Here is a 27,641-nt window from a genome sequence, read left to right as displayed (position 1 = left end):
TGGTTGATGGCACTAACTATCCCCAGGGTATTTGGCAGAAATTCCTAATTTATGCCACTCGTGGCAATAATGCTGTAGTTTATTTTATTAGACTCATAATCATTCAAACTTTAATCACCTACTATACACCAGGCACTGTTTTGAGTTCTGGGGATATGACGATAAAGAAGACACAGAGGTGTCTGTTTTAATAAATCTCTCTGAGGTGGTGATATATGAGCTGAAATTTGGATATTAAGAAGGCCATACATTAAAAATCTGGAGGATGGGTACTCTAGGTAGAAAGAAGGTCAGATATAAAAGGCCCTGAGTCAGAGAAAAGGCAGGTATGTTCAAGGAGTTGAAAAGAAACCAATATGGCAGAGGAAGTTGGAGGGACACTGAAATAAAATTGGGAGAGGCAAAAATACATAAGGTCTAGGAGACCACAGTAATGCTGTGCTAAGTATTTTTGGCTTGTCAGAGTTAGGGAGTCACTCATTGTGCAGACCAGTTATGGAGATTAACAGACATGACTATCTAAGTTCACAAGATGGTACCATACATGTGGTACCATACGTGTGGTACCATAGATAAAGCATGAAACATGCCCTTGTAAATTTGTGAATAAGTAAAATAACTGCTTGCTGCACTAGGCACCATGTGCCCCTTGAAATGTTCCCAGTTTTGTGCAATAATTACCAATGAACACAACTCAAAGCATATCAGCATGTATCTACATGTCATGGGCCTGTTGAGGCATGAACTCCAACTAGAAAGAACCACCTATCTCAGATGTACTTTCCCTTCATATCGTACAAGTTATTTCTTGACCTTAGTGGTAAGGAGATGAGTTCCCAAAGTAGCTCAGACTACTGGATATAGCTGTCGGGACAATGATAGCTGATGAACTCCTGAAGCATTCAAAATAGCCTCTTCATTTAAACATGATAGCTGATTTATTTAAAAGCTTTTCCTCCCTAGCAGAGCTCTTTGCTGGGGCTTTGTTGCTTTAGAATTACCGTTCATGGCAGGATACAATGTTAGTATATTTTCCATAACCCCAGATTCTATGCATCGTAGTTAGAAAGTAAACAATTAAAAAGAAAAAAATCAAAACTTTCTGTAACATTCTAAATCTGTCTCTCATATAAATATATACAAAAGAATAAATATATTATTTTTATGTACATTCTTCTATAAATTGTCTTCCTTACATTCTTTTAGACATTTTGATATAAATATACAAAATATGTTCACATATTTCTATTCTTTTTTTGCCCTTGCACAATTACAAAATTCTCTGACAAGCTCATTATGGGAGAGAATAAATATCTACCTTGCTATGTCTTGTCTTAGGCAGACATATATGATCTTCTCTATTCCCCAAATTCCTATGGAAGGATGAAATGCAAAAACGTCACATGGGATTAGCTGTGATTGGCAATGCACCTTTTAAGAAAGAAAGATTAACGCTTAAACTAACACCGGGAAGAATGCAAGATTCTCCTAAAGCCCAGACTGGTGTCTTACAGGGTTAGTACTTAGAAAAGCCTCTGGACTTATTCTATTGTTATATTTCACATGGAATTAGCCTGCAGAGATCTAGAAATCTCTATTGTAACATCTGAGGCTCCTTGAAAAAGTTTTAACTTAATCCCCCGTTCCTCACCAAAGTCCCAGTAAATCTCCCAGGGCTGTCAGCCAGAAAAACAATCTCCTAGAGTGTATACTTCTTTAATACCAGAGCCCCTCTTCCCAGAATTCTCAAATTCTACTTGTTGGTACATAATAACCCCAGGAACGTACAGAACCTAATGCCATGAATTCCTCTATGGGTGAAAGGTGACTGATCATTGCAAGTTTACTGTGTTTGAAGTCTGTGTGTGAATTTATCAGGGTTTTTTGTTTGTTTTTAACATCTTGATTCTTTGATTTCTTTCTGGCATTCACTAAAATCCCATCGGTGCTAGAGACTGTGGGGATATTTGCATAGCCAGCTGGTGGTCAGTGGGTGCTTTACAGTAGCCAGTGAAGCTGTTCCTACTATTGTTTTCCAAGCAAGTTAACTGAACCCAGTGTCCTCTAGGACCAGGGTCATGCCTGAGTGCATTCAGAATCATGCTGGTTCTGTCACTGATATTTTCTGTGATCTTATCCTTGGTTTTCTTCTGTGTGAAATAAGGAGGGCATAGAGTAGATGCTCAATAAAAGTTAGTCTCCACCCCCTTTCCTAATTGAGATCTTTCTACTTCTGGGAGTCTCTAATTAGAATGCTGAGAAGTACACTAGTGAACCAATATTGATGGCTACATTTACAACCAGAGCACAAAGAGTCACTTTGTACAGTGTCTGCTACATGGTACTTAATCATTACCCATTAAGGAATTAAGGAATGAATTTTTGCTCCAGTGGCACTGTTTGCTTACTGCTCTATATTCCCATGTTTTGCACTCGTTGCTTTTCTTGTCTTCCTCCCTCACTAAACTCTGTGGTCACTAAAGACAGAGCTGTCTTTCACTTTACTTCTAACCCCTAACATTGCACCAGCCAATGGGAGGCTCCCAATGAATTTCTTGATTGAATTTGATAACAAATGAATTGGAATTCAATGCTAATAATTAGAAGGGTTGATATTGGATTATACCAGACTGAAAGATAATTTTTCATGTTAGTATATTTTCATTCTTGCTTTTGGCTACAACATCCATTCAATAAATGACCTCAGCTTCTCTGAGACCTTAGTTTCCAGACTGTAAAATGGTAATAGGTATTACTGACTTTCTATATTACACAGAAATCAGATGAGACAACAAATGAAAGAATATATATATGAGGGTTAATTAGTTTTTCCATCCACTATGTTTCTAGAACTTTGTTTCCTTGTTTTATTCTCCATAGCGATTTTTACAAATGTAGTAATGACTTACAAATATTAAAATCAGAATCAAAAAACAACTCAATCAAAAAATGGGCAGAAAACCTGAACAGACATTTTCCCAAAGAAGACAGATGGCCAACAGGCACATTAAACGATGCTCAACATTATTAGTTATTAAAGAAGTGTGAATCAAAACAACGAGATATTACCTCACACCTGTCAGAACAGCTATCATCAAAAACTCTACCAGTAACAAATGTTGGAGAAGATATGATAAAAAGGGAACTCTTGTACACTGACTGTTGGTGGGAATGTAAATTAGTGCAGCCACTATGGAGAACAGTATGGAGGGTAATCAAAAAACTAAAAAATAGAACTACCATAGAATCCAGCAATTCCACTCCTGGGTATATATCCAGAAACAACCAAAACACTAACTCAAAAAGATACATGCACCCCAATATTCACAACAGCACTATTTATAATAGCTAAGATATGGAAGCAATCTAAGTGAAATAATTCAGACACAGAAGGATAAATACTGTATGATACCACTTATACATGGAGTCTAAAAAATAATGCAAATGAATATATATGCAAAAGAGAAACAAACTCACAGACATAGAAAACAAACTAGTAGTAACCAAAGGGGAGAGGGAAGCAGGGAGAGGAAAATTAGTGGTATAGGATTAAGAGATACAGACTACTATGTATAAAATAGATAAGCAGCAAGGATATATTGTACAGAACAGGGAATTAAAGCCCTTATTTTGTAATTTTTTTTTTTTTTCCCTGTACACGGGCCTCTCACTGCCGTGGCCTAACCCGTTGCGGAGCACAGGCTCCGGGCGGACAGGCTCAGCGGCCATGGCTCGCGGGCCCAGCCGCTCCGCGGCATGTGGGATCTTCCCGGACCGGGGCACAAACCCGTGTCCCCTGCATCGGCAGGCGGACTCTCAACCACTGCGCCACCAGGGAAGCCCTTTGTAATAATTTTTAATGGAGCATAATCTGTAAAAAATACAAAATCACTATGCTGTACATCAGAAACCAATGTAATATTGTAAATCAACTGTACTTCAATTTAAAATTTTCATTTAAAAAAATCAGAAAAGCCTGGAGAAAATTATTTTTTTCTTAATTTTGTCTTTCAGCCCCCTACCAATTTTGTACTTTGTTAACATGGTCAGAATACCTTCGATTTTCTTACAACTTCGGAAAATATTAATGCTAAAAACTCCAGCAGCTGAGCTTTCCTTCCATCAACATCTGTTCAACCAAAACTACAAACTAATAATCATTACTTCTTTGTCTCACCAGAATTTTGCATAGGGTTTTTCTTCACAAATAAAGTATTTGGTTTGCAAGGAAGACTAACCATGCTAATCCCTGCTGCATTGTCAGACTTTAAGAAACAAGGGTCCCTTATCAAGGCAACTAGTTATTTTTGCTTTTGGAGAAAAATATTTTGTTCATGTTTGTTTGGGGCTATAACGAGATCCATAAAACCCTGATGCAGCTTGAATTCGATGGACTTGATGAAAGTAGTTTTAATGTTAAAGCTACTCCAAACAGGGCAGAAAAAAAAAAAAAGAAAAAAGAAGGTATATTCATGTGAAGAATAACATCAATACAGAAATTAGAGTTACCTTTTAAAATAACTTCATTTGATTTTTTGGCATGACCTAAGATTATTTTAGCTAATAGTTTTTCCTATTATATTTGACAACCTTCAGTTACAGATCCTTTGCTTATCCTTGGTGATTAAATTATTTAGATGACCAGTCAGGAAATCACATTCTATGAGTCAACTAATGATGACACAGAAACCATAGAATAAAACAAGAAAATATGCCTTCTATGGTATTAGTTTATTTCGGTTATTTCAAAAATAACTTTTCCTGTTTGCTTAGATTTTAACCACTCTTCACATTTAGGAACTAACCACCTTTTTATCTTGTTTGGCCAGCTGAAAATTATGCCTCAACAATCTTCTACCCCTATGTTTTTCCTCTTTCAAATGATCACTCTGCTGTGGTGATGGTAATTATCAAGCACTCTCTGGAATCAGGGAAAAATTGGTCAAGTACACGTAGTAGAGCAAAATTATTATTTACCAGGAAAGAGACCAGGTTGGAGATCCTGTATAGCCTTAAAAAAGGATGACAAAGTTGTCCTGAGTGTATTGACCATTAGGTAAATAGTTCTGAAGATCTAAGGGCTGCTGTTCCACAGAACCTTTACTTACTAAAGACAAAAGGTTCTAGCTCAGACAAAGAATCTTTATAAACTTCAATGACAAGATCAACCTTTGCTTGGTTGGATTTGCAGCACGGGAGATGAGGGTTAGGCTCGCAAACTCAGAGAACCGAAATGTGTACAAGCTCCAAAATACCTTCTGACATTTCACAGCAGAGATGGAGAGACGAAGAGAAAGAGACAGGAACAATTTCAAAGCCATCCATTCAAAAGCAGATTTAATCTCCACCACTCAGATATTTTATGCCAACCACTATAATTTCTTTGATATTATCTTACGAACAGGGGTAGGGGTGGGTGGTAGATACTCTGGGCTTCAGGAACTGAGGCTCTTCCTCCCTGAAGAGCAATGTCTGAGCGCTTACACGGAACAAAAACTTGCACAATCTGGGCAGAATCATCCGATTCTGCGAGGGAATCAGTCCCTAGCCTCATAAAGCATATAAACATTTGGAGAATGCATGTATACACATTTCAGACATTTTTAAACCTCTACTATGCTAAAGGCAAAAATCAATTCACAGACAAGCTGCTTTACACAGTCATCCCTCCAGCAACAGCAGGGGATTTGGTTCGAGGACCCCCAGAAGATACCAAAATTCACAGATGCTCAAGTTCCTCATACAAAATGCCATGGTCGTTGGCCTTCCACGTCCATGGATTCAACATCCTCGGATTCAACCAACTGGATCGAATTCAATCCTGATGCAGAACCCGCAGAAAAAGCAGCCTTACTGTATTTAAATTATGTTTATTAAATTGTGGTGAAGGCGGGGGAAATCTCTACTTTTTCAGCCAACTGAGTCACCAGCTATAATAGGTGTTAATGCCAAATTTGGGATGCAAACTGGCTTTGAGATATATTGACAAGATTGAGGTGCCTAGGATTTTGATTCTAGTCTTGGCACCCTTTTAAAAAAGCTTTGTAACCTTGAACCAAGGCATTTCTCCTCCCCTGGACTAAGATTGTCACCTAGGGGAACATAGTTTTCGCTTTTACATTCTTTGAATTCTAAAAGTCTGTGATTCATGGTGCCAGGCCACAATGAGTATCAGTCAATATGCAGACTACCACGTTCCATTAAGGTCCTTTCATGTCATTGATGTGCTACAAACCCAAATTAGGACTGTTCGTGGGAAGTGGACTATTCCTTCACAATCCAGATGCAGTTTAGGATCCCCTGTATTCCATAATATTCTCAGGTGATTAAATTTTAATTTAAGCTAACAGATAAAATTCCAGAACTCAGAGTAACTGGACAAATATATCTGAACTTAGTCCTCATTAATTCTTCAGGGGAAGCATAGATAAGGAGTCCCGAAGAGAGAGCTGAACTTCATCTCTGCAGATACAACATTTCAATATTTTGAATAGCCCCAAAATGCAAACAGGAAGACTGTTTTTATCTTCCATTACTATGTGTGAAACCAGACACCTCTTTAAATAGAAAAACTGCTTTGGAATTCTGTTTGGGGTTGCGGTTGCTGATTAGCGCTCTGTGGAAGAATTTCTGTTTCAAGTATAATGTAAGGAAAACAAAATGCTTATAGTTACTAATGAGAACTCCCATATGGGAATGATAAAGATTCCTGTTATATTCAGTCCACAAACTACCCAGAGCTTGGGCTGTGTCCTCTGAAGTCTGAGTTTGAGATTGCAGGCTGAAGCCTGTGATAATTTAGACAAAGTGTTGGAAATGATCTCAGCCACGCTAAGACAAATCAGTTTAATTGAAACATTTGGTTATAGGGCAAAAGCAAAATCAAATATTGTGAGATGTTTCAATTATAGCAATTGGTTCTCTTGGAAGAAAGGTTTCACATGCAATCATTTCATCCAATGTTTCATTTGCTTCTCTGAGCTCTTAGGAAAGCCAATTCAATGTCAGGTTTCCGCGCTATCATGAAAGGTAATTAAATCTTCCTATGGTATAGATGACATGCACCATTTTACGGAAGCAAACGATTACCTGAGTTATGCGTGGAGACAATGACTCCAATTCTATCTCTCTAGCAGTCTTCAACGTGGGTTGCACAAGATAATTCACTGGGATAAAGAAAGAAAATATTAGGATTAATTTATTTGTATTTATTTTTATCAAAAAATAAAAAAGTAAGCTTTAGTCATCCTTACATTGCTTTTGTGGCTGCTGCTTTGGATACTGTTGTTGTGGATACTCATCATATGCAATGAGAGATGTCCTGATAGAAGAGGTGACTTTAAAAGTCATTGGGTTTAATAAAGGCAACGTAAAATTTTTACTTTCGGTATTTTGCAACTTAATGAATCTGTTTGTCCAGTTAAGAAAATAGAAAATTTAGCTCATTTTACTAATCCTCAGAAAATGTCTGTGGCTTAAAAAATTTGCAGAAAGACATCATAGATTCAAAAAATTCATAATATAAGCACAAGCAGACAAGAAAATGGCAAATATCTTATATTTAGTGTGAGTCCCTCCTTTTTGTCCTTGGATCTAAAGTCTGAAAAAATTCACCTTATTCTCCCTATTCCAAATCGAAATTTTCTCTGATGCCCACTTCAAGTGCCATCTGGTCCGTGATGACTGAACTTCGATTACAGACTTCCATGGATTGACATCACCTTAGCTAAAATCATCATTCGCATTCCTTTGGCAGTTAAACATTCATGACCTTATGAAAGCTCTTCTACTATCATTTAACCTTAAGTATTTATGCCTTCTTCCTCCAACTATACCATGGAGGATATGAGTTTTATGTTCAATAGAGAACTTTCTGTCCAGTAGAACTTTCTGCAGTGAGGAAATATTTTAACTCTACACTTTCCTACATGGCGACCACCGGCTGCAGGTGGCTTATTGAGCACTTGAAAAACCACTAGTGCAATTGAGCTTTTATTATATTTATTATTAAATAATTTAAATGTAAATAGGTTCATGTGCCTAGTAGCTATCATATTAGACAGCCCAGCTCTAAAATATTTGACATAGTCTCCTAAATATAGTAAATGTTCATTTTTCCTATTTTGCTCTAAAGACAAAATAGATTCTTCCAGTTACACCCCCATGCCTCAATAGCCCCTGATTGAAACTCTGCTATCACTTATCAGTGAATTCATTTCCTTCCTTGAAAGATGCTTTGTGACCAAATCACTGAGCAATTTAGGAATAAGGAGTCTTACTTTGTCATAAATATTCTACCACATTCAGCTCTAAATTTTTCACTTTATGATCTAGGGGGAGATGTTTAATTCTAAGCTCTTTTCACTCTTAATCCTAACCTCCCTTTTTTATATGTTGAACTTGCAAAAACATTTTAATATCTACTTCATTAGAAATGCTTAATTGGAAATAAAAATGGAGCAGCCACACACACACACATTTACATGCAGAATATATATTTTTATGAAGGCATGACAGTTCAGAATATCTGTGCCTTTTTCAGGACAAGAACAATTAGTTCATTAGTATTCCCACACCAGCTGACCGTTAACAAAACAAGTTCATGTACCAGTGAAATTAGAAGAGAGAAAGGGCCCTAAGCAAGGGAGGGTAAAAAGAAATTTAATATTTTATCATTTTAATTTTTCAAAAGTAAAAACACAGATGCATATAATGACATGGGAAAAATGTAGATGTATATAAATGAAAATGTTAACAGTAGTTTTATCTAGAGGGTAACATTTCTAGTGTTTTTTTAAAAATACGTTCATGCATTTTAAGTGTACTCATTTGTAAAAGTTTAATATATTTTGCATATGTAATAAAACATAAAATAATGCATATATTTTACAATTTGATATTTTGATTACATACCAAATACTAGGAATTTAGATCATCTGATACTGTGCATTTCACTTAAGATCTGATTTCAAAGATAATTAGTGCTCAGTAAAGCTAAGTGAAGCTCACATACATGGCCTTTGATTTGAGTATACTGCTGAAGTATAAACGTCTATCATTGGTTCTGCTGTATCACAGTTTCACCATTTTTTGAACTCTTCACCCAAGTTTCAAGTCTAGCAAGTCTCTGAATTTCAAATAGTTTCATTTGTCTTGAGCAGTTTTCCTACAGTTGTGCTTCACACTCAATCATTCCTCCCCAAAGTGTAAACTGTCGACTTTCTATTGTCCTTCATCTTACTCTCATGACCGTTTCCTTAATTTGCAAGGAGGATTGAAAGAGGATCACAACCCAAGTGAAATTTTGTCGACAGTGAACTGAAACAAGGAAAAATAGAAGGAATTAGAGAGTCTGAGTGCTGGTACCAGCTATGCCATTAACAAATTCATTCATCAGTTTATTCACTAGGTGAACATATATGAAGCGCATATTACGTACCAGGCGTATGCTAGGTACCTGTCGGATGGTGGTAAGAGGGAAAGACAGTCTCTGCCCTGTTGTTTGACACTGGATAAGCCATTTCATTTCTCTCAACTTTAACACTCTCTTCTGTTATCTAAAGGGGGTGGGAGGTTCCCAAATGTCCTCTTTAGCACTACATGCTGTGGATTCACAGCTTCTTTTCTCTCCATTAACTCAGAAACAGAAGACTATGCCTGTGTGCCTCCCACCCTAAAATAAACAAATAACATTTTGAAGAAAAGAGCAGGAGAAGAGGAATGTGAACAACTGAGAAGTTTTCAGCACTGCTGTGTGCCCTGCAAGAGTCCTCATTCATCTCTAGGAATAAATGCAGCAATGGTAGTCACATTTCTCTTAATAACCTCATAAATGTTTTTACAACCTTTTCTTGAAATCCTAGACATTATTGGGTCAAGTTAAAAAAGCAGAAGGAGAGGAGGAGAAGGAAAATAAGACAAAGATGACAGGAAAGTACCATATGCTATTTGGTGCCTGGCTAGGAAAATGGCCAGTGCTATTTGGGTATGGGACCACTTACCATGGTATTACTTTTGTTTAACCTTCCTGTGTACGATGGCTTCAAGTCCACACAGAAATAACTAAAACTATGCATCTTTTTACCACACACACAGATACAAACTTCAATTTGTATTGCTCAGAATATAAATATGATCGAAAGTATAGGTTCCACACAGGTCATTAAATGTATTTCTTCTTTGCTGAGGACATAATTAACAGAGATTGCCTGTGTTGCAGTGTTAAGGTTCATGGTCATAGACACATATCTCAATGGATCAAGTTAATGGTCTGAGATGTCAGGACACTGAGCAAAGTGCAGATTTAGGGGATAGAATCCCCCCTAAATAAGGGAAATATTGTGTGGTCATGTCATCTGCTTCCATTACAGAGAAACTATAATAAGTACACAATCATGAAATTTAAAAAGAAATGCAATGACAAAGATCTTCCCATGCCTCATTCATAGTGAATGGTGCTATTTTCGTGCAATGTTGAAAGTATTAAGGGACCTGCCATCTCTAAAGAGTGTGATAAGTGGAGCCTGATATGAGATTAGGGACTTTAGTTAGCAGAGTTGTGCCTTACAAGGCAGCTGTTTCATGATGGACATAACTTTGGGGACGTCACTGAGTAGAAAGAATTTTCAGGACAGTTTGCTGTGTGCTGTGTTGTGTAGTTTCCCTTTGAAGTCCCCTTAAGGAAAACTTCAGTAAAGATGCACATGATTTTTTCAAAATCTTGGAATGATTATGTGGCCATTTGTTTGTATCGCTGTGCTGGAGACCAGGCCATTTCTACGGTGAGAGCAAAATGAGCCAGTTTTACTTAGATCACCCGTTAACATTGGTGAGGTGGAACAATGAAGTAGAAATTGCAGTACTGACTTTTAAGTCTAATACACAAAACTTACAAAATATCTTTCCTATTGCCCTCAGAACAGTAATGATTTCTAATCTGAAATTATATGCAACCAGTTTGGAAGACTGATTTTATCATTACCATCTGTTCCTGGCGTGTATTGGAGATTGCTTCTGTGCCCCAAATCCAGTGATTTCAAATCATTCCTGCCCAACTTACGTCCTTCTCTTTACCCCAGTCCGTGGAGGGTTTTGGAGTGTTTATTATGTGGCTACATGGAGTATTTCCTTCTTCTTCTTGTTAGTATTACTATTATTATTAATTTTAATAGCATGAAATTAAATAGTATGAAAGAATACAAATTAAGGACATTTAATTTCAAGGGAAAGCAAATCCAACTGCATTTCAATTTTGCCAAAATAGCTTAAGCACCTGATGTTATTCAACCTGTTCAGAGGATCCCAAGGATACTTCACCACTCTGCCATTTTGGACTTTCCTTCTCTGTTAAGGACACCATTATTTTTGGCAGTGATTTAGCTGGTTCACTAAAAATGGATTTTTGATTATTTTTGGAAGTGACTGGCTATATTGTCCTTTTCATCAAATGTCTTAAAACGGTCTGGAAAATTCTGACAGACTCTCCAACAAAACTTTTGTATTAGGAAGACATGATACAGTGGAGTGGAAAGTGGCTTTTGGAACTTTGTAGACTTGAGTTCAAGTTTTGAGTTTAATTTTAAAATATGTCTAACTACCTTTTTAACTATGAGAATCAAGGTATGTTGCTTAACTTCTCTGAGTCCTACTTTCCTTATCTAAAAACAATTTTTAGGAGTATTTAGTAGATATACATGTCAACAGAGATATACCTCAAGAATACATACATATATATAGTGTTTTTGCTTCTAAGATCAAATTTTTAAAATTCCAAGTACTTCTTTCTGTTTACAGAAAATAAAATGTTGATTTGGTCTTTATCTGATTTTTTGACAGTATGACTACAGTGAAATCATCTCCTTTAGAATTTGGATAACATTTTTCTCTCAGTTAAGACTTTGGGAGGATTATTTTCCCTTTTGCTTAAAAAAAAAAAAAAAAATCATTCTTCTCCCAAAATGGAGATCACACAGATGTCTGATAATCCTGTGCTTTATGTTGGCCAAAATCCTCTATTCTGAATTACTGGCTGAGCTACGTTTTATTTTTACTTAGCTAGAGTTGAAGTTGCCTACAGTTTTGTGGGGCCACTTTCCATAGCAAAATAAAAATATATATTCACTAACTGTATGCATTTGAGGCTCTGAGCATATGCTTAATCTTCCCATGGGACACTTTATAATTGTGTTGCCTAACTGATTCACAGCCTACACATACCAGGGTCAGTAAATGAGATGAGGATACAAATGTCTGTTTCCCCTTTTCATACAACGTAGGGGTTTCTAGTCTGTACTAATCAGGGTCTGAGTAACCAATCACCCAAGTTCGAATGGGGTAGAAGGAGCAAGCCAAGAGTTCAGCCATGAGGGTAAGAAAATGAAGGTAACCGATGATATGTTATAAGGTAAGTAACAGTGAAAAGCAAGGGCTGGAAGAAATGGAGAATTGAATAAACTTCCTGAAGCAAACGGTCGCATATTTACAATGGCTTTTAGTTCATAGATGTCTATAATTTTGGAGTGAACCTTGTGGGAAAATTTAAAGAACCTTCACTGTTCATACATATATTGAAACCGTGCAGGACCCTGTGGGACTTCTGGGCACAAAAGTCTTTCTGTGTCCTCTGTTTTCCTGTTAGCTGTAAATAGGCTTTGTTCAGCTTCCATGACCTTCCCTGAATTCCAACAGGCAGGTTCAAACAGTTGCTAATTAGGGAAGGGCAGAGAACAGTCAAGAAACAATAGTGCAGCCTTGGGGCAGGGTCCTGGTTCCCCCCTCAAGGGATATATGTAACAGTATCTTTGAGCTATTTTGCAGATACTGAAATCCCCACCAGGTGGGAGAAGTTAATGGTACGCTGCCCACAAGCACGGAGACCCCAGACCTGTTGGAACCAGAAGGTTGATGATGCTAACTCCCAATTACCTCACCACCGACCAATCAGAAGAATGTCCACAAGTTAATCACACCCTCTTTAACCATTACTATAAAACTCCTCATTACCCTCTTCAGGTCAGGACACACAGGGTTTTTTTTGTTTTTTGCAGTACGCGGGCCTCTCACTGTTGTGGCCTCTCCCGTTGCGGGGCACAGGCTCTGGACGCGCAGGCTCAGCGGCCATGGTTCACGGGCCCAGCCGCTCCGCGGCATGTGGGATCTTCCCAAACCGGGGCACGAACCCATGTGTACTGCATCGGCAGGCGGACTCTCAACCACTGCACCACCAGGGAAGCCCCAGGACACACAGTTTTGAGGGCATTAGCCTGCTGTGCCCCCCTTTTCCTGGCAAAGCAATAAAGCTATTCTTTTCTTCTTCACCCAAAACTCTGTCTCTGAGATTTCATTTGGTTTTAGGGTACAGAAGCTGGGTTAGCTTCAATATTATGGAAAGTCTGCCAAAGGGCCCCTCCCAGCTCTTCATGATACTCACCCAAGCATGATTTCAGGGTCTACTCAATGCACATAGCTACAGATCTCTGCTCTTAGCAAAGCCACTTTTACAACCATCTTATCAACGTTTGAAGGGAAACCATTAACTGTTTTGAAGAAGCCATACCACACTTCTACTGAGATTATAATAAAACCATCTCTCTTCAAAACATAGGGTGCAAAAATGTAGTTCAGCTACTGAATCTTCTTTCATATGACTCAGTTAAAATAGGTTTCCTACATCTTTTGGGTAAAGATGACAGATGATGCAGCTCAGTTGTAGGACACGTAATAGGGATGCCTCAGATCATTCCAGGGCATAATCTTAAAGTCAGCAAAAGATATGTCAATCAGATCTTCAATCCTGGTTTACCCAGAAACAACCTTATGAGTACCTTCTTGAAACGTCTCAAACTGCTTCCTCTACTATCTTTTCATAATAATCTCTGCAATAAAAGAGTCTTATGTATTTTCTCAAACACTTTGTGTCTACATAGACTCAACTGTAGCAATTATTCCTCTTGCTTCTGGAGGGCTTAAGGGAGAGAGTTTTAGAAAGCAAATCATCAAACATAAAAGTATAGCTTTATGTCTGCAACAAGACAGTGGTGCTCATTTTACAAACTACAGAAAGTAAAACTTAACAAAATCTGTGTAGCTAGAGGGAGAGGCAGAGTTTCTGTTTTTCCCTAGTAAATGGTAGATGATCATATCATAATCTGGAGGAAAGGAGAGTTCTTCCTATGGTTGAGATAAACTGGATTAATCAAAGAATCCTGTTAGAAGGTAAAGAGCAAGAGAAGAAGGTTTGCTTGCAATTTAGTAATGCCGTGGGAAACCTGCAAGCCTCAAAAAAGCACAAATATTTGTCTTGTGAAGATATAGTCTCTGGGCCCTACCATTGCATTAAAACCATACTCAGGGCATCACCTGTACCACTATTCTTGGGATGCTTTACATAATTGGTTGACAGTTCTTTGTCCCATAAATAAATCACCCCTATTAAGAAAAGAGCTGGAGGTAAATTTTTAGATGGCCAAAAAGTAATTTTTAGTCACCACAGATATTTAGCTTTAGTATTTAAAAGTTCCTTAAATTCACTGCACGGATATACTTGGGCTTCTTAGGATCAAAGATCTTGATGGACCATGCATGCGCTTTGGAGTCTCTTACACCTGGCTTTAAATTATACCTCTCCACTATTCCAATGATTACCAGATAACTAAAGACTTTAACCTGGAAACTGTGCTCAGACTTCTATTACCTTATCATTTTCCTATGAAGTGAAGATAACACCTTCCTCAGAAAAATATAATCACACACATGATAACAACTGTAACGTCGTCCATCCAGAAAATCACCTGACACATTCTAGCAACTCAGTGATGTGCTCCCTAGTATTGCGTTTTAGACAGCTCTTGTAACCTAAAAATATTTTAATTGGTTTTAAGAATACCTATTTAGACTAGAGACACTAACAATTGAAGATATAGGAAAAACCTTTACCTGGGAAAACCAATGATTGCGTTTTTTAATTATTTTCTGTTGACTTTTTTAAGCTCCCAGGAAAAAGAACAAAATAAAAGCTTTCTTGCGTTTTTATGACAATGACAATAAACTTGGAAAAGATTCTATTTGTGATAAGTTTTGGAGAAAGAGAATTCATTTGGGGAATGGCCAGGGGAGCTGCAATAGAAATTAGAAGAAGGAAGAATCAGAAAAATAGAAACTGAACAATTTCATTTTTAAAAAGGGGTAGAGGGAGAAGAACAACAGAATAACAATATATGGCATAGTTAAAAAATAGCTTTTATCAAATATTAAAGGATTACCTATGAGTTGAAACAATAACAAATATTCTTCTAAATTTCTGGGAGTCTTTTCAAGCTTCTCTAAAATTCAGCATTTGTGGAATTATGCTCATTACAGTGTTTTAATAAGTCATTAGTAATGAAAATAATATTATTTTTAAATCTCAAAACGAATCATTTAGAATTAGTTCTCCAAAAATAGGTTCAACTGCCTCACATTAAACAAACTGACAGTTATTATTTTGAAAAGCTACATATGCCCTTGTACTGACTACTGTTATAGAAAAAAGTATTTAAATTTATGGTATAAAATTTATTTGGGGTTTTTGTTATTTTGGAACTAGGCGCTTTGAGTATAAAAAGAAAACCAGTGTCTAATGCTGCCTTGAGAATTACAGAAGAGAAACATGGGATGTTAGTTTAAAAGGAATCTTGGTCACCTATGTTTTATAGATGAGGTCACGGAGGCCCAAAGAGAGAAACTGTCTTCCAGTATGGGTGCTCAGGAAAAAAGAGAGTAGCAGAATAATCGTTAATCAGGTTCAAGAAAACAAATTTGAATCAAAGACAAAGCTAAGAACAGAAGGAAACTTTGTCAGAATTATTAACACAAACAGCCTTCAGAAGAGAGAACCATATCTATGCAAATATGTGTCTAAGTAGGGGTGATGGGCATTATAGATTGAGTGGAAACATTAGCTTCTCTGCATGGCTCTGAGCAGAAATAAAAGACAGATTTTTCTCCATAAATGTAGAAAATGTTTGACTAATCTGTGCTATTTTGCCCCCACGGTCTTGCCTATTATTAGGCTTCCTGGCAAATCAGATTCTTTCATTTGCAGTGGCTATAATCATATGAATTATAGGTTTCATTTAGACTCATCTCACCTCACCCAGTGGGAAGTATTCTGTCATTTTCACTAGAGAAAAATAACATTTGCCAATATGAATGAGGAATCAAAGATGCTCAATTACATAGCTGATCTCTGTCATCCATGGATATCTGAGAACCCTATCTGCCTTGTCCAGAATTTTGTCCTGATTTGGAAAAAATGCATTGTGAATGTTTAATTTCCACAATGTCCTTTTGGGTGATCTGCACGCTAATAGTTATCAAGACCTGTGATAACCTGCATTCTGTCTGTTATCAGAAGCTATACATTCACCTCCCCAGGCAATTAATCTTCATGAGACCTCAGAAATTCTGAACAGTATTCAGACTTGAAAACAGACTCTTAGTTTTATAAGACATTTCATTTCCAGTTTATTTTGACATTTCCATTTCAATCCTGTATTCTAAATGTCTAAGCAGGAAGCTTAAGGAAAACACTTTTAGCATCTAGCCAGAACAGTTGGACAGACATGTACAGATATGGGCCATATATATAAAATTGCTGTGAGAGGGCTTCCCTGGTGGCGCAGTGGTTGAGAATCTGCCTGCTAATGCAGGGGACACGGGTTCGAGTCCTGGTCTGGGAGGGTCTCACATGCCACGGAGCAACTGGGCCCGTGAGCCACAACTACTGAGCCTGCGCGTCTGGAGCCTGTGCTCCGCAACAAGAGAGGCCGCGATAGTGAGAGGCCCCCGCTCGCCGCAACTAGAGAAAGCCCTCGCACAGAAACGAAGACCCGACACAGCAAAAATTAATTAATTAATTAATTAATAAACTCCTACCCCCAACATCTTCTTTAAAAAAAAAAACTGCTATGAGGATGAAGAGGAGAGAAGGAAATGAGCACTGCTCTGTACAGTATATGTCCAGGTGGAACTCATTAACTCCATTTAAACAGATGAAGGCTTGTTCAGTCATTTAAGTGACTTGTTTGCAGCCCTGCAAATTATGACCCAGACTAGACATCATCTCCTCCAAAAAGCTTGCCCAAATACTTTATACCCACAGGCTTCAAACTAGGTTAGGTGCTTCTACTGTCACCTGCTTTTTTCTAACAACAATAATAGTAATAAAATTATTATAATGGAAAAGAAAAGAGTTCATCTTTCAGGACTTACTCTATGATGAAATCTATAATGAGCACATTTCATCCAGCATTTTATTTATTCCTCAGAGCACACTATAAAAGTTGTGTTTTTTAATCAATTTACAGATGAGGAAGATGAGGTGCTGAGAAGTTAAATAATATACCCGAGACTACAAAACCAGTAACTGTCTGAATTTGGAATTCATACTCCAACAATTTTAGTCCAGAGCACATCCTCTTATTTTGTCCTCTCTGACCACTGCATTACATGTTCTTTAAAAGCAGAGCCCTCCTGCCATTTATTCTGTATTATTCAGAGCCTGCAAAATGACTGGGCCATATCATATGCTTAATAAATGTTTGTTTTCCATATCACACACCTCCTAAAACACAGGTTTTAAAGTATACTTTCAAAAGGGTAAAGTTCTATTTAAGTATACGCAATTAGTTGAAGCTAGAACACATGGGTAAAGTGATGCTTCTGAGTCAGGCTATATCTGAATCTTTCCCTTTCTGTATCACATTAGGGAGTACTTTAAGAGATTGAATTTAAATAATAATTAAAAGGACAGAAATCCAAGAATGGCTGCTCCATATGCAGGAGTTTAGACAGAAAGAAAGATTTAGAGGAGGATTGTGACGGAAGGGAAAGTATCACAGAAAATAACTGATACTTTAGAAAATACGAAGGAGGTGGCTGCTTTTCCTACTGCTTGTTACATTAAACGTGTGTTCTACAATATGAAGTAGCTCACAAAAGATTTTAAGTAGCCCAAGGATTCAAACGTTTAATGATAGAGAATTGTTAACTTAAGCAATAATCTAAAACCAAAGAGAATGGTTCCTTTCACTTCTAAGGATTTGCAATCAGTGAGAGCTGAACCCTACAAGAAAGTAATGAAGTTCACCTTTTGGGTCTGCATTTTTACACATATCCTTAAGGTATAAGAATTTATCCTTTCACCAGAGACTATAATTAATATTTTACAGAATTAGATGTTTCACCAAAGATGGAACAGAAGATCCCAAGGAAAACATTGTTAAGAGAAGAGTATAAAAAAGAGAAGATACTGCCTAAAAATGTACCTTAAAAGAAGTGTGGAAAGCTTCCACTAGGAAAAAAAAAAATGCTACCAACTTTTTCCTAAGAAAGTGTAATAGAGATTCCTGTCTAGGTCCTTCTGCCTGAAATGAATATTTAAAATCTAGATACAGTGTATCCCTTTTGGAGATAGACTGTCAAATCACTTGGGAGTCTTTGAATATAAAACACAGAACCAAACAAACCCAAAGAATAATTTAAAAGGCATTCTTCCCCTGCAACCATTAGTCTTCCCAGATCTCCAACTCAACCTAATTCCCCAGTCCACCAAAAACAAATCAGAAATCTAAATACCGATTCATAAGGGGAAAATCAGTCCTCCTCCCCAACTCCACCCTGTAGACATTTGGTTCCTGAATGGTGTTCTAATATTTAAGAACCATTTCAGAAATAGCTTCAGATAGAGAAAGATCCAGTTAGAACCACGGTATCTAAGGATAACTCCCTCATGTAAAATTGATTGTACTGAAACTAACATAACTCTTATTTAAGCTCTTTTCATTGACATCAGTGTGTTTAAGCTATCTGAGCTCGTGCTACATTTGTAAATGACCTGGGCAAACTATGACCCATGGGCCATATCTGACATGAGGACTGCTTCTGCATGACCCATGAACTAAGAATGGTTTTTATACATTTTTATATAGTTGAAAACCTTTCAAAAGAAGAGTAATATTTCACAACATGTAAACATGATGGGAAATTCAAATGTCAGTGTACCTAAATAAAGTACGTTGGAACACAGCCATGCTTATTCATTTACATATCATTCATGAGTGCTCTCACCCTGTGACAGCCAAGCTGAGCAGTTATAAGAAAGAATGTAAGGCCCAAGAAACCTGGAATATTTACTAGCTGACCCTTACAGAAAAGTTTGCAGCCCCTTGATAACAACTGATTTTCTGGGACAGAGCTCATTTCAAATATTATTTTCTATTGTGAATATGTATCCTAATTGCTTGGCAAAACACGTGTTAACTGCAAATCTCCAACTGAATAGTATACAATGACTTACTTCTCAAAATAATCAAGTTCTTGGCATTCAATGGGCACTCGGAATAGGAATTCGTTATTCACTGAGTCCTGGTTTCTCATTCACAACCCAGTGACGAATCCAGTTTTGACCCACACTTACTTAACAGTGAATAACCAGAAGATCATTTAGAGCAAAACACCCTTAAGGATGACATGTGAGTCAATTTATTCAGTCATTTTTTACCTGGTATGAGCCAGTAGCTATACTTGGGAAGTTACACAGGTTCTTCAAGTGCAGGGCTTTGGTAATCCAAAAAAGGAGATACAGTCTCTACCCTCAAAACACTTTCAACATATAGAAGAACACCAGCTAAGGTGGGAAATCACCGTATGTGTTTGGGGAATAAATTTGTCCTATGGTTTCTATGCCAGTATGGGAGCTCTTTAGAGGCTGTTGGTAAAATGAGGGAAATAAGCACACGATTGTTAGTGTTTTATAAAGACAAACTGGTTCAGTTTAAAATCAATTATTTATTCCAAATTTGTCATCTTTATGATTTTTTTTTAGTTAAAAGTCTTTACGAAAAATGATGACAGAATTATAGTAGATGGCAGTCTTAACTATTGTTACTTTTTAATCTTATCTGTTAAATCTTATATGTTAAGGATATTTCCACAGTCCCAAATCAAAATAATAATAATATAAAAATCCATGAAGTCCCAAAATCTGGAAACTACGGGTCTGGTTGACAAAACATAGAGTCCATGTGAGGTTGGTGTGTTCAAATTATTCAGAATCATGATGGCCAAGTGGAAAACTTCAAATTTAATTTATGAGTCAAAGGGGAGCCATTAAAAGTTTTTGAGCTAGAGAATGACATATTTAGAGCTGTGCTTCAGGAAGATTAATTTGGCAGCAGGAAGGATTGGCTGAGGAAGAGACTGGAAGCAGGGAGACTGTTCAAGACAAGACTGCTATTGTCCAAATGAGATGTCCTGAAACTGACAGTGATCATGGGAATAGAAAGGAAAGAACAGATGGGGGACACATGTGGAGGCAGACTTGACAGGACCTTGTGACTAACTGGATATAAGGGATGAAAGAGTCAAAGACGATACCACGGCTTAGTGCTAGGCAACTGGATAGACTTGGGTGCCATCATGAGGAACAGCAAATGTTAAAGGAGAAACAGATTTGGGATGGTTGCAAGTGCGATATTAACTTTACAGTGAAGAGCAACAGCTAATCTAGATTTAAGGGATGGCCACTGAAAATATGAATTTGACTAAGCAAATGTAATACTGGCATGACCTCTTCATTTTAATGCTTAGAGATATGCCTGCCTAGGACCTGTTGGAACAGAAGTCTACAGTACTATACTTTCAGGGCATGTTACAATTTTAAGTGAACCAATGCAATGAGGGCTATCCTTCCTTAAGTGAAAAAGCACCTCAGGGGAAAAGTAGATCATAAAAGTCTAACACTTTTACAGATTCCTTAGATTACAGACAGGAAAATAGCTCCTCAAACTCCAAGAAATCTGCATTTTCTATGTATTTGCTGGCTGGATCCATCAGCCACCTATTTGGCTCAGGGAAAAGCCAGTGTACTGTGATGTAAAATTATCACTCCAACTGCCTGAGTTCCCAGTACCTAGGACCATAGATCATAAATAATTCCAACAATTCTAAACTTCAAGAATGTAATGAATTATGAGCTCTTCATCAGAAGACATCAGGATCAATAGAAGCAGAGGGTTTCTAGATAAGCACATTCCATAATTACTGCTTGGGACTGAATAAATCAATTTAATACCACACTTTAGAAAAGTTTTCAAAACGTATTTTCCCCCAGATTTATTAGAGTAATGGTGTCTTGGTTCATGGTTCCATCCCATCTCCTTCTTAATATAACCTTTTAAGGAAATTTAATTTCTACTTCAAAAGGAATTACATAAAACATCAATTCTCTATAACTGGACTTGACACATTTATGTTTTATTTTTTTGGCCCTGGAGATGAATCAATCATTCAGTCACTTCTCAATTTATCTTTTTTCAGTGTGCAAGTAATTTAAATTTATCAGACTTCTTTAGCAATTAGATAATAAATAGGTATTTAAATATTCTTTCCTTGCAACCTAATAGTCCAGGTAATGAGGCTGAAATAGACTGCATGATGCATGCCAAGCTGGTCACTTCTTTCAAATTTAATAAACCTTTTGCAGAATAATTCAAAAATGAACACTTGCTGATCACCTTAACCATCTACAAAACTGTAAATAATTGAATACTTTAATGCTCAGTGACATTAACTGTAAAAAGAAATTCATTTGGGTTATTATTTCTGTTGTAAGAAGTATATTAAAGGTTAACTTGAGCCATAATACAAATGTCTCTATTTGTTTTGTGGCATGTGTGTCTGTATTGCAATATAGATATATAATTAAAAACCCACTGGTCTTCTAAAGAGAATTGTTTGCCGTACATAAAAGAGGATTGTTTTATAGCTGAACACTGCAAATACTGCAAAGATGAAATAACTGATGATTTTTATAAAGCAAAGAAAGAATCTTGATAAAAACTAATGTCATCTAAATCTCCAAGGCTTTCTTACTGTTCTTATCAATTCAGTATTGCATTAATGAGTTTTAAGTATGTATGGGTTCTGTTAAATATTCCGTAAGAAAATAAAATGAGAGATCCCTGAGTATACAAAGGGGAAAAGATCAAGGTAAATATCAGGAAGCTCTTGCAGAAGAAGGAATATTAGATGTTAAAAAAAAAAAGTTACCAACAATGCCCACAGAAATTCTTTCGCTACTGAATTAGGAATTTGCGATCTATAAGCCTAAGAAGGCCAAGAACTAAGTGAAAGGGAAAATAATAGACTTTGGTGGTCATGAAAACTCTTTCTCACCCAAGGACTTGAAAAGGAAGGAGAGGCAAGGTAAGGAAACCTTTGCCTTTGCCTTCCTTTCTCAACTGAAAGGGCCCCAGAGTGGCACATCCTTCCTGACCTAAGATCCTGAGGCCACACCGTTATAACTCAAACCCAGGAGAAATCAGGATATTCGAAAATGAATGGTAGATTTTGGGGGTGGGGGGCGGAATCAATAATAGTTATAGAAACATCACTTTTAGAATTCATTTTCAATCAGGCAAGGATATTTTTTAAATGAGATGTTGAAAGGAATGTTTGTAGAGATTGCTATAGCCCTTTATATCATGTAATTTTTTTGTCCCTAGCATTGTGTAAATCAGTTTCCCAGTCTTCAATTTCTTTAAAATTCTGACAAGCAATTTTTTGAAGACAATGATTTTATTTAATTACTGGGGCTTTAAAAAAAATCTTTTCTTTTTAATCATATACTGAATAAAGTAGGACCCTGAAAATGGAATAGTGATTCTTCATCCTTCGTGAAATATTTCTAATAAATAGAGAGCTTGATATCAAGAACAGGTCCTTGAGCAAACAAAGTTACAGAATGCAAATGTGGTATAACCTTGGGAATATTAGCCAACATCGTAAATTCTTGCTTGATTTAAAAAGACAGGCTGGTCTCCCAGAGCACTGTAATTTGACTTTAGAAATTAAGAACTTACATTAAATTATTAGTAAGTGACAGACATTCTAACCACAAAGTAGCATATACATACATTCCAGTATTCATTTTCCTTAATATTGAACACTGGATGTGTTGATTGTATTAATTCCTGATAGTGGCACTTAGCAAAGCAACTGAAGCCAACCAAATAGAGAAAGATGGCTCTGAGTTATCAATGTGCCAGTGATTAAGGTTGTAACTGGAGTTAACAACCAGTTCCTACCTTGAAACACTTACTAAAATTATTTGCTTGCCTTGAAAATGCCTCTAAGCATGAATTAAAACTGGAGGTGTCCTTTTCAGGTACTTGGTTGAAATACTGAATTTCCCATCCCTTGTCTGAGCCCTTCTACCAATAGTATAGTTATTTCAGAGTGACTTTTCTGCCAATGTTACAAGTGTAACTAATCCTACCAAAGGGAAGATCTGTGTTAAACTTTTACATTAAATCAAGTTTTTCTGCCTAGAACATCCTTTTCAGCTACAGTAAACAATAATCCCAGGGAGAGGGAGGGCAGAGATAGAAAGAGGAAGATCTTAGCGGATGGTTCCTGCACTCCTGACACCCTGATCCCTTCTTCCATGGCTGCTTTGGCTGTGCGCTTTAAGCCCTCTGGAGGAGCCATGATGCAAGCGTCTAGCTCAGTACACAGCCAATCCAGCTCAGTAAATTAAACGCTTTGTAAATAGTAAACATGAAAACTTTATAAGTAGCAAACATAGAAGGAGACAAGCAGGAAGATGATAAATTCTGAACTTCAGACACCATGAAGAATTTGCCTGTAGTAGATTAAGTGTAGAATCGTGCCCCTTTAGGGAACAGGATTTATAACAAGAATAACCATCGTTTGGTAGGTACATGTCCAGCAGCCCTAGTCATGAAGGATGGATGGATGGATGGAATGAAGGAAAGAAGAAAGGAAGGAAAAGAGGGAGGAAGGAAGGGAAAGAGGGAGGGGATTCTAAAGAAGGTACACTGGTCAAAAAAATTGCAACTGATTAACACACAGAATATCTTTCTTTTTTTTTTTTTTCAGTGGGCTTTAGGACACTCTCAATGGAAAGTTCCAATCTGCCCATTATAACTCCCAAATATGTTTCATCTGGTGCTCAACATGTAATTGAAACTCAAGTTCTGCAAAGAAACAAAAGTTAAAATGAGTCCAGATATTTATAGGTCACTCCATCCAAAAACAACAGAATACACATTTTTCTCAAGTGCTCATGGAACATTCTCCAGGATAGATCATATCTTGGGTCACAAATCAAGCCTTGGTAAATTTAAGAAAATTGAAATTGTATCAAGTATCTTTTCTGATCACAATGCCATGAGACTAGGTATCAATTACAGGAAAATATCTGTAAAAAATACAAACACATGGAGGCTAAACAATACACTAATTAATAATGAAGTGATCACTGAAGAAATCAAACAGGAAATCAAAAAATACCTAGAAACAAATGACAATGGAGACACAACGACCCAAAACCTATGGGATGCAGCAAAAGCAGTTCTAAGGCGGAAGTTTATAGCAATACAAGCCCACCTTAAGAAGCAGGAAACATCTCAAATAAACAACCTAACCTTGCACCTCAAGCAATTAGAGAAAGAAGAACAAAAAAACCCCAAAGCTAGCAGAAGGAAAGAAATCATAAAAATCAGATCAGAAATAAATGAAAAAGAAATGAAGGAAACAATAGCAAAGATCAATAAAACTAAAAGCTGGTTCTTTGAGAAGATAAACAAAATAGATAAACCACTAGCCAGACTCATCAAGAAAAAAAGGGAGAAGACTCGAATCAATAGAATTAGAAATGAAAAAGGAGAAGTAACAACTGACACTGCAGAAATAAAAAAGATCATGAGAGATTACTACAAGCAACTCTATGCCAATAAAACGGACAGTCTGGAAGAAATGGACAAATTCTTAGAAATGCACAACCTGCCAAGACTGAATCAGGAAGAAATATAAAATATGAACAGACCAATCACAAGCACTGAAATTGAAACTGTGATTAAAAATCTTCCAACAGACAAAAGCCCAGGACCAGATGGCTTCACAGGCGAATTCTATCAAACATTTAGAGAAGAGCTAACACCTATACTTCTCAAACTCTTCCAAAATATAGCAGAGGGAGGAACACTCCCAAATTCCTTCTACAAGGCCACCATCACCTTGATACCAAAACCAGACAAGGATGTCACAAAGAAAGAAAACTACAGGCCAATATCACTGATGAACATAGATGCAAAAATCCTCAACAAAATACTAGCAAACAGAATCCAACAGCACATTACAAGGATCATACACCATGATCAAGTGGGGTTTATTCCAGGAATGCAAGGATTCTTCAATATACACAAATCTATCAATGTGATAAACCATATTAACAAATTGAAGGAGAAAAACCATATGATCAACTCAATAGATGCAGAGAAAGCTTTTGACAAAATTCAACACCCAATTATGATAAAAACCCTGCAGAAAGTAGGCATAGAGGGAACTTTCCTCAACATAATAAAGGCCATATATGACAAGCCCACAGCCAACATCATCCTCAATGGTGAAAAACTGAAAGCATTTCCACTAAGATCAGGAACAAGACAAGGTTGCCCACTCTCACCACTCTTATTCAACATAGTTTTGAAAGTTTTATCCACAGCAATCAGAAAAGAAAAGGAAATAAAAGGAATCCATATCGGAAAAGAAGAAGTAAAGCTGTCACTGTTTGCAGATGACATAATACTATATACATAGAGAATCCTAAAGATCCTACCAGAAAACTCCTAGAGCTAATCAATGAATTTGGTAAAGTAGCAGGACACAAAATTAATGCACAGAAATCTCTGGGATTCCTATAAGCTAATGATGAAAAATCTGAAAGTGAAATCAAGAAAACACTCCCATTTACCATTGCAACAAAAAGAATAAAATATCTAGGAATAAACCTACCTAAGGAGACAAAAGACCTGTATGCAGAAAATTATAAGACACTGATGAAAGAAATTAAAGATGATACAAATAGATGGAGAGATATACCATGTTCTTGGATTGGAAGAATCAACATTGTGAAAATGACTCTACTACCCAAAGCAATCTACAGATTCAATGCAATCCCTATCAAACTACCACTGGTATTTTTCACAGAAACAGAACAAAAAATTTCACAATTTGTATGGAAACACAAAAGACCCCGAAGAGCCAAAGCAATCTTGAGAACGAAAAAAGGAGCTGGAGGAATCAGGCTCCCTGACTTCAGACTATACTACAAAGCTACAATAATCAAGACAGTATGGTACTGGCACAAAAACAGAAAGATAGATCAATGGAACAGGATAGAAAGCCCAGAGATAAACCCATGCACATATGGACAATTTATCTTTGATAAAGGTGGCAGGAATGTACAGTGGAGAAAGGACAGCCTCTTCAATAAGTGGTTCTGGGAAAACTGGACAGATACATGCAAAAGTATGAGATTAGATCACTCCCTAACACCATACACAAAAATAAACTCAAAATGGATTAAAGACCTAAATGTAAGGCCAGAAACTATCAAACTCTTAGAGGAAAACCTAGGCAGAACACTCTGTGACATAAATCACAGCAAGATCCTTTCTGACCCACCTCCTAGAGTAATGGAAATAAAAACAAAAATAAACAAATGGGACGTAATAAAACTTCAAAGCTTTTGCACAGCAAAGGAAACCATAAACAAGACCAAAGACAACCCTCAGAATGGGAGAAAATATTTGCAAATGAAACAACTGACAAAGGATTAATCTCCAAAATTTACAAGCAGCTCATGTAGCTCAATAACAAAAAAACAAACAACCCAATCCAAAAATGGGCAGAAGACCTAAATAGACATTTCTCCAAAGAAGATATACAGACTGCCAACAAACACATGAAAGAATGCTCAACATCATTAATCATTAGAGAAATGCAAATCAAAACTACAATGAGATATCATCTCACACCAGTCAGAATGGCCATCATCAAAAAATCTAGAAACAATAAATGCTGCAGAGGGTGTGGAGAAAAGGGAACACTCTTGCACTGCTGGTGGGAATGTGAATTGGTTCAGCCACTATGGAGAACAGTATGGAGGTTCCTTAAAAAACTACAAATAGAACTACCATATGACCCAGCAATCCCACTACTGGGCATATACCCTGAGAAAACCAAAATTCAAAAAGAGTCATGTACCAAAATGTTCATTGCAGCTCTATTTACAATAGCCTGGAGATGGAAACAACCTAAGTGCCCATCATCGGATGAATGGATAAAGAAGATGTGGCACATATATACAATGGAATATTACTCAGCCATAAAAAGAAATGAAATTGAGCTATTTGTAATGAGGTGGATAGACCTAGAGTCTGTCATACAGAGTGAAGTAAGTCAGAAAGAAAAAGACAAATACCGTATGCTAACACATATATATGGAATTTAAGGGAAAAAAATGTCATGAAGAACCTAGGGGTAAGACAGGAATAAAGACACAGACCTACTGGAGAACGGACTTGAGGATATGAGGAGGGGGAAGGGTGAGCTGTGACAGGGCGAGAGAGAGTCATGGACACATACACACTAACAAACGTAAGGTAGATAGCTAGTGGGAAGCAGTCGCATGGCACAGGGATATCGGCTCGGTGCTTTGTGACCACCTGGAGGGGTGGGATAGGGAGGGTGGGAGGGAGGGCGACACAAGAGCGAAGAGATATGGGAACATATGT

General features: G+C 37.1%; 1 long non-coding RNA gene across 1 annotated transcript in view; it reads right to left on the bottom strand.

The window, feature by feature from the left end:
* LOC307175251 overlaps nt 1-27,641 on the bottom strand; it is a 365,273-nt gene that overhangs the window by 171,044 nt on the left and 166,588 nt on the right. Inside the window, exon 2 of the long non-coding RNA XR_013824275.1 lies at nt 7,090-7,166. This is a non-coding gene — a long non-coding RNA (uncharacterized lncRNA). The remainder of the gene's footprint in view (nt 1-7,089; nt 7,167-27,641) is intronic.

Source organism: Stenella coeruleoalba (genome assembly GCF_951394435.1).
Source record: "Stenella coeruleoalba genome assembly, chromosome: 16".
NCBI lineage: Eukaryota > Metazoa > Chordata > Mammalia > Artiodactyla > Delphinidae > Stenella > Stenella coeruleoalba.
The sequence above is the reverse complement of the archived record's forward strand: the minus strand, read 5'-3'. Positions and strand labels throughout refer to the sequence as shown.